At 41.6% G+C, this 15,322-nt stretch overlaps 1 long non-coding RNA gene across 3 annotated transcripts in view; it reads right to left on the bottom strand.

Annotated features, from left to right (window-relative positions):
• Positions 1 to 15,322, bottom strand: part of LOC113935482 — a 65,421-nt gene that overhangs the window by 15,908 nt on the left and 34,191 nt on the right. For all 3 annotated transcript variants that reach the window (XR_004819763.1, XR_004819762.1, XR_004819764.1), the window contains 2 exons: positions 7,386 to 7,601; positions 586 to 801 (listed from right to left, as the gene is read on the bottom strand). This is a non-coding gene — a long non-coding RNA (uncharacterized LOC113935482). The remainder of the gene's footprint in view (positions 1 to 585; positions 802 to 7,385; positions 7,602 to 15,322) is intronic.

Raw genomic sequence — 15,322 nt, 5'->3', positions numbered from 1 at the left:
GCGGAGAAAAGCTTCATCACGTTGGATTTGGCACTGATGTCTAGGACGTGACGCCAAAAGCACAGGCAACAAAAGCCACCTAGAAAACCGGGGCCATTTGAAGCTTACAGACTGTTGGCCCTCAGGAGAAACAATCAACTTGGGGAAAAGGGAATCTACACAATGGGGAAAAGACTTGCAATTCCTATGTCTGTTAAGGGATTCAAATCGAGAAGATGTCAAAAACCCTACAATTCACACCAACAAGGAAAACAAACTACCCAAGGAAACAACGGGCAAAACACTTGAAGAGACATTTCTCCGAAGATATGCAATGGCCACCAAGCTTCTGAGAATAGGCTCAGCACCAGTAATCATTACAGAAAACAAATCAAAGAACAAAGACATAGCATGTCACACCCTTAGGACGGCCCCTATCAACAACAGCAACCAAAAGAACCCAAAACCCAAACACCGTCAAACAACCTGTGTTGGGGAGGATCTGGAGGCATTGGAACCCCGGGCCGGTGTCGGTGAAAATGTAAAATGGCCCATCTGCCGTGGAACACGGCGCAGAGTTTCCTCCAAAGGAGGAAATAGACTTACCACGTGATGGAGCAATCTGACTCCTGATTGTACATCCATAAGGATTGGAAGCAACGTTCCCAAGGACACTTGCACATCCCCGTTCGTTGCAGTGTTGTTCTCCAGAGCCAAGCGCCCCGCGTGTCCACACCCAGAGAGGAATGGAGAAAGAAGCTGAGGCATCGACATACAACGCAATGTTCTTCAGTCTTAGCAAAGAAGGCTATTCTGGACGTTCTGCCAAGTGAAATGAGCAAGTCACAGAAAGACAAATACCCTATGCTTCTCCTAGTACGGGCTATGTAAAGTAGTCAAATTTATAGAAACAGAAAGAACTGTGGGATCCAGTGGGGGCAGGGAAGAGGAAACACAGAGCTGTGGGTACAGATCTTCAGTCACAAAATGAATGCCAGAGAGGCGTTGTATGGCAGGGAGAAGAGGTAGAGCCCTGCTGTAGGATACACTGGTGCATGGCTAACGGTAATAGTAAATGTAACGTTATTGTTTCTAACCTACTATACTTTTTAACAGATTTCTTTAAGAGAAAAATTGGGGTGAAGAAGCTGGGGCCTTTGAAACGTTCTTGCCTTCAACGAGGAAGTTCCGGGTGTGACAAATACAAAGAGTTGGTGGGTGAGGTTCATTTCCTGTTCCCAGTCAGGCCGTTTCACCCCAGATGGTTGCTGGTGGGGTCTCTGAGCCCCTCAAGAGCCCACGGTGGGGGAGAGGCTCAAAGCTCCAGGGATTATCGGGAGATAATCGGGAGAAGGGCCGGGCACGGATGGAAACAGGGGTAGAGGAGGTAGCAGTGTGGAAGGGGGACAGATGAAAGGATTCAAGAGAGCTGAGCAATCTCAGATGTGACACTAAAACATAGAAGGAAAGTGGGGCGCCTGGGTGGCTCGGTCGGGAAGCGTCGCCTTCGGCTCAGGTCAGGAAACCAGAGTCCTGGGATCGAGCCCCGCATCGGGCTCCCTGTTCGGCGTGAGGCCTGCTTCTCCCTCTCCCACTCCCCCTGCTTGTTTCCCTCGCTCGTTGTTCTAACAGAACAAATACACTCGGAGTCTAGTGTAGGGCTCTGTTCTATTCACCTGTCTGATCCTATTTTTTCTTTCTCTGTCTCTGTGGTGTTTTTTCCTTTTTTTTTTTCTCTCTTTTTTTTTTGTTTGATGTGCTTTATTTTTTTTTTTTTCTTGTTGTTGTTTTGTTAAAGTCTTTTCAAGTTCTCTTTTTTAAAAGTCTTTTGAAATGTTTTTTTTTTCTCTAAAGTTACATTCTATCCTTTCAAGGTATTTCATGTTTTTGTACACTTGTAAGTTTTCTTTCTTGACAATTTTGGGGTGCAGTGTCTTCTAACAGAACAAAATACACTCAAAATCTAGTGTTGGTCTGTTCTATTCACCTGTCTGATCCTATTCTTTTTGCATTTCTGAGTGTGTGTGTGGTTGTTCCCCCCATCCTTTTTGGGTTTGGTTTGCTTTATTTCTTGTTGTTGTCATTTTTTTGTTGTTCCCATAAAGTCTTTTTAATTTTCATCTGTATATTTACATTCTGTCATTTCAATGTATTTAATCTTGTTTTTGTATATAGATAAGTTTTCTTTCTTTACAATTTTGGGATGAAGTGTCTTCTAACAGAAGAAAATACACTCAAAATCTAGTGTATGGCTCTGTTCTAGTCACCTGTCTGATCATAATTTTTTTCTTCATTTCTAGTGTGTCGGGTTGCTTCCCCCCCACCCCCCCACACACACTTTTTGTTTGTTTGTTTGTTTGTTTCTTTGTTTTGTTCTGTTAAAGTCTTTTAAATTTAATCTCTAAAGTTAAATTCTATCCTTCAAGTTATTTAATCCTGTTTCTGTACATTTGTACGTTCTCTTTCTTGACAATTTTGGGGTGCAGTGTCTTCTAACAGAACAAAATACACTCAAAATCTAGTGTCTGGCTCTGTTCTAATCACCTGCCTGATCATATTCTTTTCTTCTTTTCTAGTGTGTCTGGCGTTGATTTTTCTTCCCTCCCCCCCCCCCTTTTTTTGTTTAATTTGCTTTGGTTTTTTTTTCTGTTAAATCTTCAAATTTTCTTTTTTTAAAAGTCTTTTTAAATGTTTTTTTTTCTCTAAAGTTACATTCTCTCCTTTCAAGGTACTTAATCTTGTTTTGTACATACGTAAGTTTCCTTTCCTGACAATTTTGGGATGAAGTGTCTTCTAACATCACAAAATACATATCCTTTCAAGATATTGAATCTTGTTTTTGTACATCTGTAAGTTTTCTCTCTTTACAATTTTGAGATGCATTTTCTTCTAATACCTGAAATACACTCAAATCTAGTGTTTGCTCTTTCTATTCACCTGTCTGATCATATTTTTTTCTTTGTGTGTGTGTGTGGTTGTTTCTTCTTTTTTTTATTCTTCTCCCTCTTTTTTTGTTTGGTTTGCTTTATTTTTTGTTGTTGTTTCTGTCATTTTCTTGTTCTGTTAAAGTTTTTTTTAAATATTCATCTCTTAAGTTACATTCTACCCTTTCAAGGTATGTAATCTCATTTTTGTCCATTTGTAAGTGTTCTTTATTCGCAATTATGGGATGCAGTGTTTTCTAACAGAAAAAAGTACACTCAAAATCTAGTCTCTGGCTCTGTTCTATTCACCTGTCTGAGCATATTCTCTTTTACATTTCTGTGTGTGTGGTTGTTTTTCTTTTTTTTCTCCCTTTTTTTTTTCGTTTAGTTTGTTTTATTTTTTGTTTTGTCATTCTTTCTCTCTGTTAAGGTCTTTTTAAATTTTCTTTTTTTTAAAGTCTTTTTAAATTTTATTTTTTTTCTCTAAAGGTACATTTATCCTTTTAAGGTATTTAATCTTGGTTTTGTACATCTATAAGTTCTCTCTCTTTACAATTTTGGGATGCAGTTTCTTCTAATAGACCAAAATACACTCAAAATATAGTGTGTGGCTCTTTCTATGCACCTGACATATTCTTTTTCCTTTGTGTGTGAGTGATGTGTGTTTCCTTTTTTTTTTTCTTCTCCCTCTTTATCTGTTGGTTTGCTTTATTCTATCCTTTCAAGGTATTTACTCTTGTTTTTGTACAGATATAAGTTTTGTTTCTTTACAATTTTGGGATGCAGTTTCTTCTAATAGAACAAAATACACTCAAAATCTAGTGTATGGCTCTTTCTATTCACCCGTCTGAGCATATTCTTTTTTTTTAATTTATTTATTTATTCGACAGATAGAGCCCATAAGTAGGCAGAGTGGCAGGCAGAGGGAGAGGGAGAAGCAGGCTTCCCGCTGAGCAGGGAGCCCGAGGGGGAGCTCCATCCCAGGATCCTGAGACCATGACCTGAGCCGAAGGCAGACACTTAACGACTGAGCCACCCAGGCGCCCCTCTTTCTCTTTCCTGTAGGAGTAGAGGTAGCATTAGAATGTTTCGTGTTTCATCTTTAAAAATCTCTCCTACCAATCGATCTAGGTCCAAAATAGTAACTCCATTTGTCTGTTGGTTCATATGGCTACTCAAGCGTTTCTTTCTTTTTCATTCAGTCTGGTCCGTTTTTGTAAATCATCACTGAATATAGGGTTTATTCCAGGAATATAATGAAACAGTACCTATTCAGTGAAATTCACAGCATCAACAACTAACGGAGGAAAGGCATGTGATTTTGTCGAAAGATACGTTGAAATATATATGTATGTACACTCTACCTGAAAATAGCCTGAAAATCAAACTGTCCCAAATGACTAATTTCCTCTCCTACACAATCCCCGGGATCTAGAGGAAACGGAGCCCCACTGGCGCTTGGGAGAACAGCAAGGTTCCTCTCAACACACAGTTACTCGTTTACAGAATAGCCGCAGCACCCAGAGCCAAATGTGAACTTGAGCCTCTCGGTGAGCCGGCACGGGACACAAGCCTTGTCTTGTGAGAAATAGAACTGAACTTCCCCAGAACCGCTTCAACCTCAGCGGGCCGCTGGGACCGTACAACACGCTGATTGGCCAGGAGCCCTTCCTGCCAGTGAGCAGGCGATGACGCAGCATGACTCCCTGCAGAGAGTATAAAAGGCCGGCCGGCCAGGCGTGATCGTCCTTTCTGCGAGCGGAACAGGCAAGTGTACACACCTTTCTTCTATAATACTACTATGTTCAGTATCAAACACTGGGTCGTGGAATTAGTGGGGAACTTGTAGCTAACTTTGTCCTGCATAAGATCAGATTGTATGTACTTGAATTATTCAAGATATTACTAGAGAACCAGTGGAAGTTCACAGATTGTTTAAAAAATAGTGCCATTTTCTATTGAAGAAGACCCTTATTTATGTCCTGAGCAATCTTGCTTCCAGAATACACAAACTGATGGCCGAGAAGTCTTCCTAAATATGTCATATTATTGTCGACACAAGAAGAGGTTTTCTGAACCCACAGTTGAGTTTGTGGTTTAGCTACCCTTAAACACCTAAGCGATCTGGGTTCCTTGGGTGAATACTTAGCACCGGGAGGACAGCAAATTCTAAAATTGGTCCTATGCACGTCCAACTCTGGACCCAGCCGGTGCCTACGACAAACGGCCACATTCTGACGTGACATAGTTCACAGACGGAAGCTTATTTGCTGATCTCCTCCTCGCGACATCGTCTTTATATCTAGTAAAGCCAGTTATTTATGCCGCACCCATCGTCTTTCTTTCAGAAGAACTTCCTCAAGCCTGCGGAGTTCCCCTTCGTCCACTGTCTCTCCTCCCCCGCTCAGAGCACATTTCCGGTTCCTCTTGAATCTGTGCCTCCCAGATTTCAAAAAAAAAAAGGTTTTGTTTGCTTTGCAGCCTCAGTTCTTTCTTTTTGACACAAAGGAGCAAATAAACTTCGTATCAACAAAGAGTGTCTGCAGCCTTATTGCCGCGTCCTAGGCTGACTCCTTTCTCCTGTGTGGCTCAGGCTCTGTGGCCAGGATCCGAGGAGGAGGGCAAAACCACGGCGGATGAGAAAGAGAGCTCCAGGCCATGGCGTGGGGTGGCCGGGAGGGAGGGGTCCGCAGCCTGGCTGAGATTTGCTGCGTGGTGGACGGGGGTGGGGGTGGTTTCTGAGCCGACATCCTGCGCTCAGCAGCCCAGGGGTTTTAGAGTTGTCTCCTCTCCCAAGAGAAGTTCAAGGTGAGAGAAGTACAAATCACGAACTGGTCGAAGGCGTCTTTACCAGTTGTGGGGCATGTATCCCAAACTTGGCCAGTAGAGCCGGCTGGGATGAGGAGTGAGCTGGGGGAGGAATAGGGCCCCCGAAACTCAGGTTCCAGGGACCCACAATGGGTGTGGGCAGTCGTGAAACTCCGGAGGCTCACGAGAACGCCCCCACCTTGGGTCAGGAGAGACCCCGTGCAGGGGAAAGGTGTGAGTGGGGAACCCGGAGGTCCCCGGGCTGACCTGGAAATGTGGAGCCTGCCTGTGTCGGGCTCCCTGCTCAGTGTGAAGTCTACTTCTCCCTCTCCCTCTCCCTGCCCCTTCCCCCACTCGTACTCTCTCTCTCTCACTCCCACATAAATAAATAAAATCTTGTTGTTGTGTTTTTTTGAAGATTTTATTTATCTATTCATGAAGACGAGGGGGGGGAGAGAGAGAGAGAGAGAGAAGCAGAGGAAAAGCAGGCTCCCAAGGAGCAGGGAGCCCGATGCGGTCGATCCCAGGACCTCGGGATCATGACCTGAGCCGAAGGCAGATGCTTAACCATCTGAGCCACCCAGGCGCCCTAAAATCTTGTTTAAAAAGAGTCCATACCCCCGAGTGATGTACACATGCAATCCACATTAAAATCTTAATGGCATTTTGGGCCGGAGGTAGAAAAAAATTCATCCTTCAATTCATATGGTTTCTCAACAGACCCCAAAGAGCCAGAACAACCTAGAAAGAGTAGAAGTGCGAGGCTTGGACTTCCCGATTTCAAAACGTATTCCTGAGCTACAAGAAACCAAAGAGTGAGGTCCGGCTTAGACAGAGACATACACATAGACCAGATGAACAGAACAGAGAGTCCCAAATTTCAGAGCCTTCCAAACGTGGCCAAACGATTTTCCCCAGGGTTCCAATCCCACTCGAATGAGAAAGGACAGTCTCTTCAATAAAAAGCCTTGGGAAGACAGTATCCACATACAAGGAAGGAAAACGGACCCTCCCTTTCTACCATACACAAAAAGTAACGGAAAGTAGATAACGCATCTCAACAGAGAACCTAAGACCGTGAAGCTGAGAGAGGAAAACGAGAAAAGCTTCATCACGTTGGATTTGGCACTGATGTCTAGGACGTGACGCCAAAAGCACAGGCAACAAAAGCCACCTAGAAAACCGGGCCATTTGAAGCTTACAGACTGTTGGCCCTCAGGAGAAACAATCAACTTGGGGAAAAGGGAATCTACACAATGGGGAAAAGACTTGCAATTCCTATGTCTGTTAAGGATTCAAATCGAGAAGATGTCAAAAACCCTACAATTCACACCAACAAGGAAAACAAACTACCCAAGGAAACAACGGGCAAAACACTTGAAGAGACATTTCTCCGAAGATATGCAATGGCCACCAAGCTTCTGAGAATAGGCTCAGCACCAGTAATCATTACAGAAAACAAATCAAAGAACAAAGACATAGCATGTCACACCCTTAGGACGGCCCTATCAACAACAGCAACCAAAAGAACCCAAAACCCAAACACCGTCAAACAACCTGTGTTGGGGAGGATCTGGCATTGGAACCCCGGGCCGGTGTCGGTGAAAATGTAAAATGGCCCATCTGCCGTGGAACACGGCGCAGAGTTTCCTCCAAAGGAGGAAATAGACTTACCACGTGATGGAGCAATCTGACTCCTGATTGTACATCCATAAGGATTGGAAGCAACGTTCCCAAGGACACTTGCACATCCCCGTTCGTTGCAGTGTTGTTCTCCAGAGCCAAGCGCCCCGCGTGTCCACACCCAGAGAGGAATGGAGAAAGAAGCTGAGGCATCGACATACAACGCAATGTTCTTCAGTCTTAGCAAAGAAGGCTATTCTGGACGTTCTGCCAAGTGAAATGAGCAAGTCACAGAAAGACAAATACCCTATGCTTCTCCTAGTACGGGCTATGTAAAGTAGTCAAATTATAGAAACAGAAAGAACTGTGGGATCCAGTGGGGGCAGGGAAGAGGAAACACAGAGCTGTGGGTACAGATCTTCAGTCACAAAATGAATGCCAGAGAGGCGTTGTATGGCAGGGAGAAGAGGTAGAGCCCTGCTGTAGGATACACTGGTGCATGGCTAACGGTAATAGTAAATGTAACGTTATTGTTTCTAACCTACTATACTTTTTAACAGATTTCTTTAAGAGAAAAATTGGGGTGAAGAAGCTGGGGCCTTTGAAACGTTCTTGCCTTCAACGAGGAAGTTCCGGGTGTGACAAATACAAAGAGTTGGTGGGTGAGGTTCATTTCCTGTTCCCAGTCAGGCCGTTTCACCCCAGATGGTTGCTGGTGGGGGTCTCTGAGCCCCTCAAGAGCCCACGGTGGGGAGAGGGCTCAAAGCTCCAGGGATTATCGGGAGATAATCGGGAGAAGGGCCGGGCACGGATGGAAACAGGGGTAGAGGAGGTAGCAGTGTGGAAGGGGGACAGATGAAAGGATTCAAGAGAGCTGAGCAACCTCAGATGTGACACTAAAACATAGAAGGAAAGTGGGGCGCCTGGGTGGCTCGGTCGGGAAGCGTCTGCCTTCGGCTCAGGTCAGGAAACCAGAGTCCTGGGATCGAGCCCCGCATCGGGCTCCCTGTTCGGCGTGAGGCCTGCTTCTCCCTCTCCCACTCCCCCTGCTTGTGTTCCCTCGCTCGTTGTTCTAACAGAACAAACTACACTCGGAGTCTAGTGTAGGGCTCTGTTCTATTCACCTGTCTGATCCTATTTTTTCTTTTCTCTGTCTCTGTGGTGGTTTTTTCCTTTTTTTTTTTTTCTCCCTTTTTTTTTTGTTTGATGTGCTTTATTTTTTTGGTTTTTTCTTGTTGTTGTTTTGTTAAAGTCTTTTCAAGTTCTCTTTTTTTAAAAGTCTTTTGAAATGTTTTTTTTTCTCTAAAGTTACATTCTATCCTTTCAAGGTATTTAATCATGTTTTTGTACACTTGTAAGTTTTCTTTCTTGACAATTTTGGGGTGCAGTGTCTTCTAACAGAACAAAATACACTCAAAATCTAGTGTTGGGTCTGTTCTATTCACCTGTCTGATCCTATTCTTTTTGCATTTCTGAGTGTGTGTGTGGTTGTTCCCCCCCATCCTTTTTGGGTTTGGTTTGCTTTATTTCTTGTTGTTGTCATTTTTTTTGTTGTTCCCATAAAGTCTTTTTAATTTTCATCTGTATATTTACATTCTGTCATTTCAATGTATTTAATCTTGTTTTTGTATAGAGATAAGTTTTCTTTCTTTACAATTTTGGGATGAAGTGTCTTCTAACAGAAGAAAATACACTCAAAATCTAGTGTATGCCTCTGTTCTAGTCACCTGTCTGATCATAATTTTTTTCTTCATTTCTAGTGTGTGGGTTGCTTCCCCCCCGCCCCCCCCACACACTTTTTGTTTGTTTGTTTGTTTGTTTGTTTTGTTCTGTTAAAGTCTTTTAAATTTAATCTCTAAAGTTACATTCTATCCTTCAAGTTATTTAATCCTGTTTCTGTACATTTGTAAGTTTTCTTTCTTGACAATTTTGGGGTGCAGTGTCTTCTAACAGAACAAAATACACTCAAAATCTAGTGTCTGGCTCTGTTCTAATCCCCTGCCTGATCATATTCTTTTCTTCTTTTCTAGTGTGTCTGGCGTTGATTTTTCTTCCCTCCCCCCCTTTTTGTTTGATTTGCTTTATTTTTTTGTTTTTTTTTCTGTTAAAGTCTTCAAATTTTCTTTTTTTAAAAGTCTTTTTAAATGTTTTCTTTTCTCTAAAGTTACATTCTCTCCTTTCAAGGTACTTAATCTTGTTTTGTACATATGTAAGTTTCCTTTCCTGACAATTTTGGGATGAAGTGTCTTCTAACATCACAAAATACATATCCTTTCAAGATATTGAATCTTGTTTTTGTACATCTGTACGTTTTCTCTCTCTACAATTTTGAGATGCATTTTCTCTGCTTCTGGCTCTTTCTATTCACCTGTCTGATCATATTTTTTTTCTTTGTGTGTGTGTGTGGTTGTTTATTCTTTTTTTTATTCTTCTCCCTCTTTTTTTGTTTGGTTTGCTTTATTTTTTGTTGTTGTTTTTGTCATTTTCTTGTTCTGTTAAAGTTTTTTTAAATATTCATCTCTTAAGTTACATTCTATCCTTTCAAGGTATGTAATCTCATTTTTGTCCATTTGTAAGTTTTCTTTATTTGCAATTATGGATGCAGTGTCTTCTAACAGAAAAAAGTACGCTCAAAATCTAGTCTCTGGCTCTGTTCTATTCACCTGTCTGAGCATATTCTCTTTTACATTTCTGTGTGTGTGGTTGTTTTTCTTTTTTCCTCCCTTTTTCTTTTTGGTTTAGTTTGTTTCATTTTTTGTTTTGTCATTGTTTTTCTCTGTTAAGGTCTTTTGAAATTTTCTTTTTTTTAAAGTCTTTTTAAATTTATTTTTTTTCTCTAACGGTACATTTATCCTTTTAAGGTATTTAATCTTGGTTTTGTACATCTATAAGTTTCTCTCTCTTTACAATTTTGGGATGCAGTTTCTTCTAATAGACCAAAATACACTCAAAATAGTGTGTGGCTCTTTCTATGCACCTGACATATTCTTTTTCCTTTGTGTGTGAGTGATTGTGTTTCCTTTTTTTTTTCTTCTCCTCTTTATCTGTTGGTTTGCTTTATTCTATCCTTTCAAGCTATTTAATCTTGTTTTTGTACAGATATAAGTTTTGTTTCTTTACAATTTTGGGATGCAGTTTCTTCTAATAGACCAAAATACACTCAAAATCTAGTGTATGGCTCTTTCTATTCACCTGTCTGATCCTATTTTTTCTTTTCTCTGTCTCTGTGGTGGTTTTTCCCTTTTTTTTTTTTCTCCTTTTTTTTTTGTTTGATGTGCTTTATTTTTTTGCTTTTTTCTTGTTGTTGTTCTGTTAAAGTCTTTTCAAGTTCTCTTTTTTTAAAAGTCTTTTGAAATGTTTTTTTTTTTCCCTAAAGTTACATTCTATCCTTTCAAGGTATTTAATCATGTTTTTGTACACTTGTAAGTTTTCTTTCTTGACAATTTTGGGGTGCAGTGTCTTCTAACAGAACAAAATACACTCAAAATCTAGTGTTGGGTCTGTTCTATTCACCTGTCTGATCCTATTCTTTTTGCATTTCTGAGTGTGTGTGTGGTTGTTCCCCCCCCACCCTTTTTGGGTTTGGTTTGCTTTATTTCTTGTTGTTGTCATTTTTTTTGTTGTTCCCATAAAGTCTTTTTAATTTTCATCTGTATATTTACATTCTGTCATTTCAATGTATTTAATCTTGTTTTTGTATAGAGATAAGTTTTCTTTCTTTACAATTTTGGGATGAAGTGTCTTCTAACAGAAGAAAATACACTCAAAATCTAGTGTATGGCTCTGTTCTAGTCACCTGTCTGATCATAATTTTTTTCTTCATTTCTAGTGTGTCGGGTTGCTTCCCCCCCACCCCCCCACACACACTTTTTGTTTGTTTGTTTGTTTGTTTCTTTGTTTTGTTCTGTTAAAGTCTTTTAAATTTAATCTCTAAAGTTACATTCTATCCTTCAAGTTATTTAATCCTGTTTCTGTACATTTGTACGTTTTCTTTCTTGACAATTTTGGGGTGCAGTGTCTTCTAACAGAACAAAATACACTCAAAATCTAGTGTCTGGCTCTGTTCTAATCACCTGCCTGATCATATTCTTTTCTTCTTTTCTAGTGTGTCTGGCGTTGATTTTTCTTCCCTCCCCCCCCTTTTTTTGTTTAATTTGCTTTGTTTTTTTTTTCTGTTAAATCTTCAAATTTTCTTTTTTTAAAAGTCTTTTTAAATGTTTTTTTTTCTCTAAAGTTACATTCTCTCCTTTCAAGGTACTTAATCTTGTTTTGTACATACGTAAGTTTCCTTTCCTGACAATTTTGGGATGAAGTGTCTTCTAACATCACAAAATACATATCCTTTCAAGATATTGAATCTTGTTTTTGTACATCTGTAAGTTTTCTCTCTTTACAATTTTGAGATGCATTTTCTTCTAATACCTGAAATACACTCAAAATCTAGTGTTTGGCTCTTTCACCTGTCTGATCATATTTTTTTTCTGTGTGTGTGTGTGGTTGTTTCTTCTTTTTTTTTTCTTCTCCCTCTTTTTTTGTTTGGTTTGCTTTATTTTTTGTTGTTTTTTCATTTTCTTGTTCTGTTAAAGTTTTTTTAAATATTCATCTCTTAAGTTACATTCTATCCTTTCAAGGTATGTAATCTCATTTTTGTCCATTTGTAAGTGTTCTTTATTCGCAATTATGGGATGCAGTGTTTTCTAACAGAAAAAAGTACACTCAAAATCTAGTCTCTGGCTCTGTTCTATTCACCTGTCTGAGCATATTCTCTTTTACATTTCTGTGTGTGTGGTTGTTTTTCTTTTTTTTCTCCCTTTTTTTTTTCGTTTAGTTTGTTTTATTTTTTTGTTTTGTCATTCTTTCTCTCTGTTAAGGTCTTTTTAAATTTTCTTTTTTTTAAAGTCTTTTTAAATTTTATTTTTTTTCTCTAAAGTTACATTTATCCTTTTAAGGTATTTAATCTTGGTTTTGTACATCTATAAGTTCTCTCTCTTTACAATTTTGGGATGCAGTTTCTTCTAATAGACCAAAATACACTCAAAATATAGTGTGTGGCTCTTTCTATGCACCTGACATATTCTTTTTCCTTTGTGTGTGAGTGATTGTGTTTCCTTTTTTTTTCTTCTCCCTCTTTATCTGTTGGTTTGCTTTATTCTATCCTTTCAAGGTATTTAATCTTGTTTTTGTACAGATATAAGTTTTGTTTCTTTACAATTTTGGGATGCAGTTTCTTCTAATAGAACAAAATACACTCAAAATCTAGTGTATGGCTCTTTCTATTCACCCGTCTGAGCATATTCTTTTTTTTTTAATTTATTTATTTATTCGACAGATAGCATAAGTAGGCAGAGTGGCAGGCAGAGGGAGAGGGAGAAGCAGGCTTCCCGCCGAGCAGGGAGCCCGAGGCGGAGCTCCATCCCAGGATCCTGAGACCATGACCTGAGCCGAAGGCAGACACTTAACCACTGAGCCACCCAGGCGCCCCTCTTTCTCTTTCCTGTAGGAGTAGAGGTAGCATTAGAATGTTTCATGTTTCATCTTTAAAAATCTCTCCTACCAATCGATCTAGGTCCAAAATAGTAACTCCATTTGTCTGTTGGTTCATATGGCTACTCAAGCGTTTCTTTCTTTTTCATTCAGTCTGGTCCGTTTTTGTAAATCATCACTGAATATAGGGTTTATTCCAGCAATATAATGAAACAGTACCTATTCAGTGAAATTCACAGCATCAACAACTAACGGAGGAAAGGCATGTGATTTTGTCGAAAGATACGTTGAAATATAAATGTATGTACACTCTACCTGAAAATAGCCTGAAAATCAAACTGTCCCAAATGACTAATTTCCTCTCCTACACAATCCCCGGGACTAGAAAACGGAGCCCCACTGGCGCTTGGGAGAACAGCAAGGTTCCTCTCAACACACAGTTACTCGTTTACAGAATAGCCGCAGCACCCAGAGCCAAATGTGAACTTGAGCCTCTCGGTGAGCCGGCACGGGACACAAGCCTTGTCTTGTGAGAAATAGAACTGAACTTCCCCAGAACCGCTTCAACCTCAGCGGGCCGCTGGGACGCGTACAACACGCTGATTGGCCAGGAGCCCTTCCTGCCAGTGAGCAGGCGATGACGCAGCATGACTCCCTGCAGAGAGTATAAAAGGCCGGCCGGCCAGGCGTGATCGTCCTTTCTGCGAGCGGAACAGGCAAGTGTACACACCTTTCTTCTATAATACTTTAACTATGTTCAGTATCAAACACTGGGTCGTGGAATTAGTGGTGGAACTTGTAGCTAACTTTGTCCTGCATAAGATCAGATTGTATGTACTTGAATTATTCAAGATATTACTAGAGAACCAGTGGAAGTTCACAGATTGTTTAAAAAATATGTGCCATTTTCTATTGAAGAAGACCCTTATTTATGTCCTGAGCAATCTTGCTTCCAGAATACACAAACTGATGGCCGGAGAAGTCTTCCTAAATATGTCATATTATTGTCGACACAAGAAGAGGTTTTCTGAACCCACAGTTGAGTTTGTGGTTTAGCTACCCTTAAACACCTAAGCGATCTGGGTTCCTTGGGTGAATACTTAGCACCGGGAGGACAGCAAATTCTAAAATTGGTCCTATGCACGTCCAACTCTGGACCCAGCCGGTGCCTACGACAAACGGCCACATTCTGACGTGACATAGTTCACAGACGGAAGCTTATTTGCTGATCTCCTCCTCGCGACATCGTCTTTATATCTAGTAAAGCCAGTTATTTATGCCGCACCCATCGTCTTTCTTTCAGAAGAACTTCCTCAAGCCTGCGGAGTTCCCCTTCGTCCACTGTCTCTCCTCCCCCGCTCAGAGCACATTTCCGGTTCCTCTTGAATCTGTGCCTCCCAGATTTCAAAAAAAAAAAAAGGTTTTGTTTTGCTTTGCAGCCTCAGTTCTTTCTTTTTTGACACAAAGGAGCAAATAAACTTCGTATCAACAAAGAGAGTGTCTGCAGCCTTATTGCCGCGTCCTAGGCTGACTCCTTTCTCCTGTGTGGCTCAGGTTCTGTGGCCAGGATCCGAGGAGGAGTAGGGCAAAACCACGGCGGATGAGAAAGAGAGCTCCAGGCCATGGCGTGGGGTGGGCCGGGGAGGGAGGGGTCCGCAGCCTGGCTGAGATTTGCTGCGTGGTGGACGGGGGTGGGGGTGGTTTCTGAGCCGACATCCTGCGGCTCAGCAGCCCAGGGGTTTTAGAGTTGTCTCCTCTCCCCAAGAGAAGTTCAAGGTGAGAGAAGTACAAATCACGAACTGGTCGAAGGCGTCTTTACCAGTTGTGGGGCATGTATCCCAAACTTGGCCAGAGTAGAGCCGGCTGGGATGAGGAGTGAGCTGGGGGGGAGGAATAGGGCCCCCGAAACTCAGGTTCCAGGGGACCCACAATGGGGTGTGGGCAGTCGTGAAACTCCGGAGGCTCACGAGAACGCCCCCACCTTGGGTCAGGAGAGACCCCGTGCAGGGGGAAAGGGTGAGTGGGGAACCCGGAGGTCCCCGGGCTGACCTGGAAATGTGGAGCCTGCCTGTGTCGGGCTCCCTGCTCAGTGTGAAGTCTACTTCTCCCTCTCCCTCTCCCTCTGCCCCTTCCCCCACTCGTACTCTCTCTCTCTCACTCCCACATAAATAAATAAAATCTTTGTTGTGTTTTTTTTTGAAGATTTTATTTATCTATTCATGAGAGACGGAGGGGGGGGAGAGAGAGAGAGAGAGAAGCAGAGGGAAAAGCAGGCTCCCAAGGAGCAGGGAGCCCGATGCGGGACTCGATCCCAGGACCTCGGGATCATGACCTGAGCCGAAGGCAGATGCTTAACCATCTGAGCCACCCAGGCGCCCTAAAATCTTGTTTAAAAAGAGTCCATACCCCCGAGTGATGTACACATGCAATCCACATTAAAATCTTAATGGCATTTTGGGCCGGAGGTAGAAAAAAATTCATCCTTCAATTCATATGGTTTCTCA

The sequence above is a fragment of the Zalophus californianus genome, chromosome 17, assembly GCF_009762305.2.
Source record: "Zalophus californianus isolate mZalCal1 chromosome 17, mZalCal1.pri.v2, whole genome shotgun sequence".
Lineage (NCBI taxonomy): Eukaryota > Metazoa > Chordata > Mammalia > Carnivora > Otariidae > Zalophus > Zalophus californianus.
The sequence above is the reverse complement of the archived record's forward strand: the minus strand, read 5'-3'. Positions and strand labels throughout refer to the sequence as shown.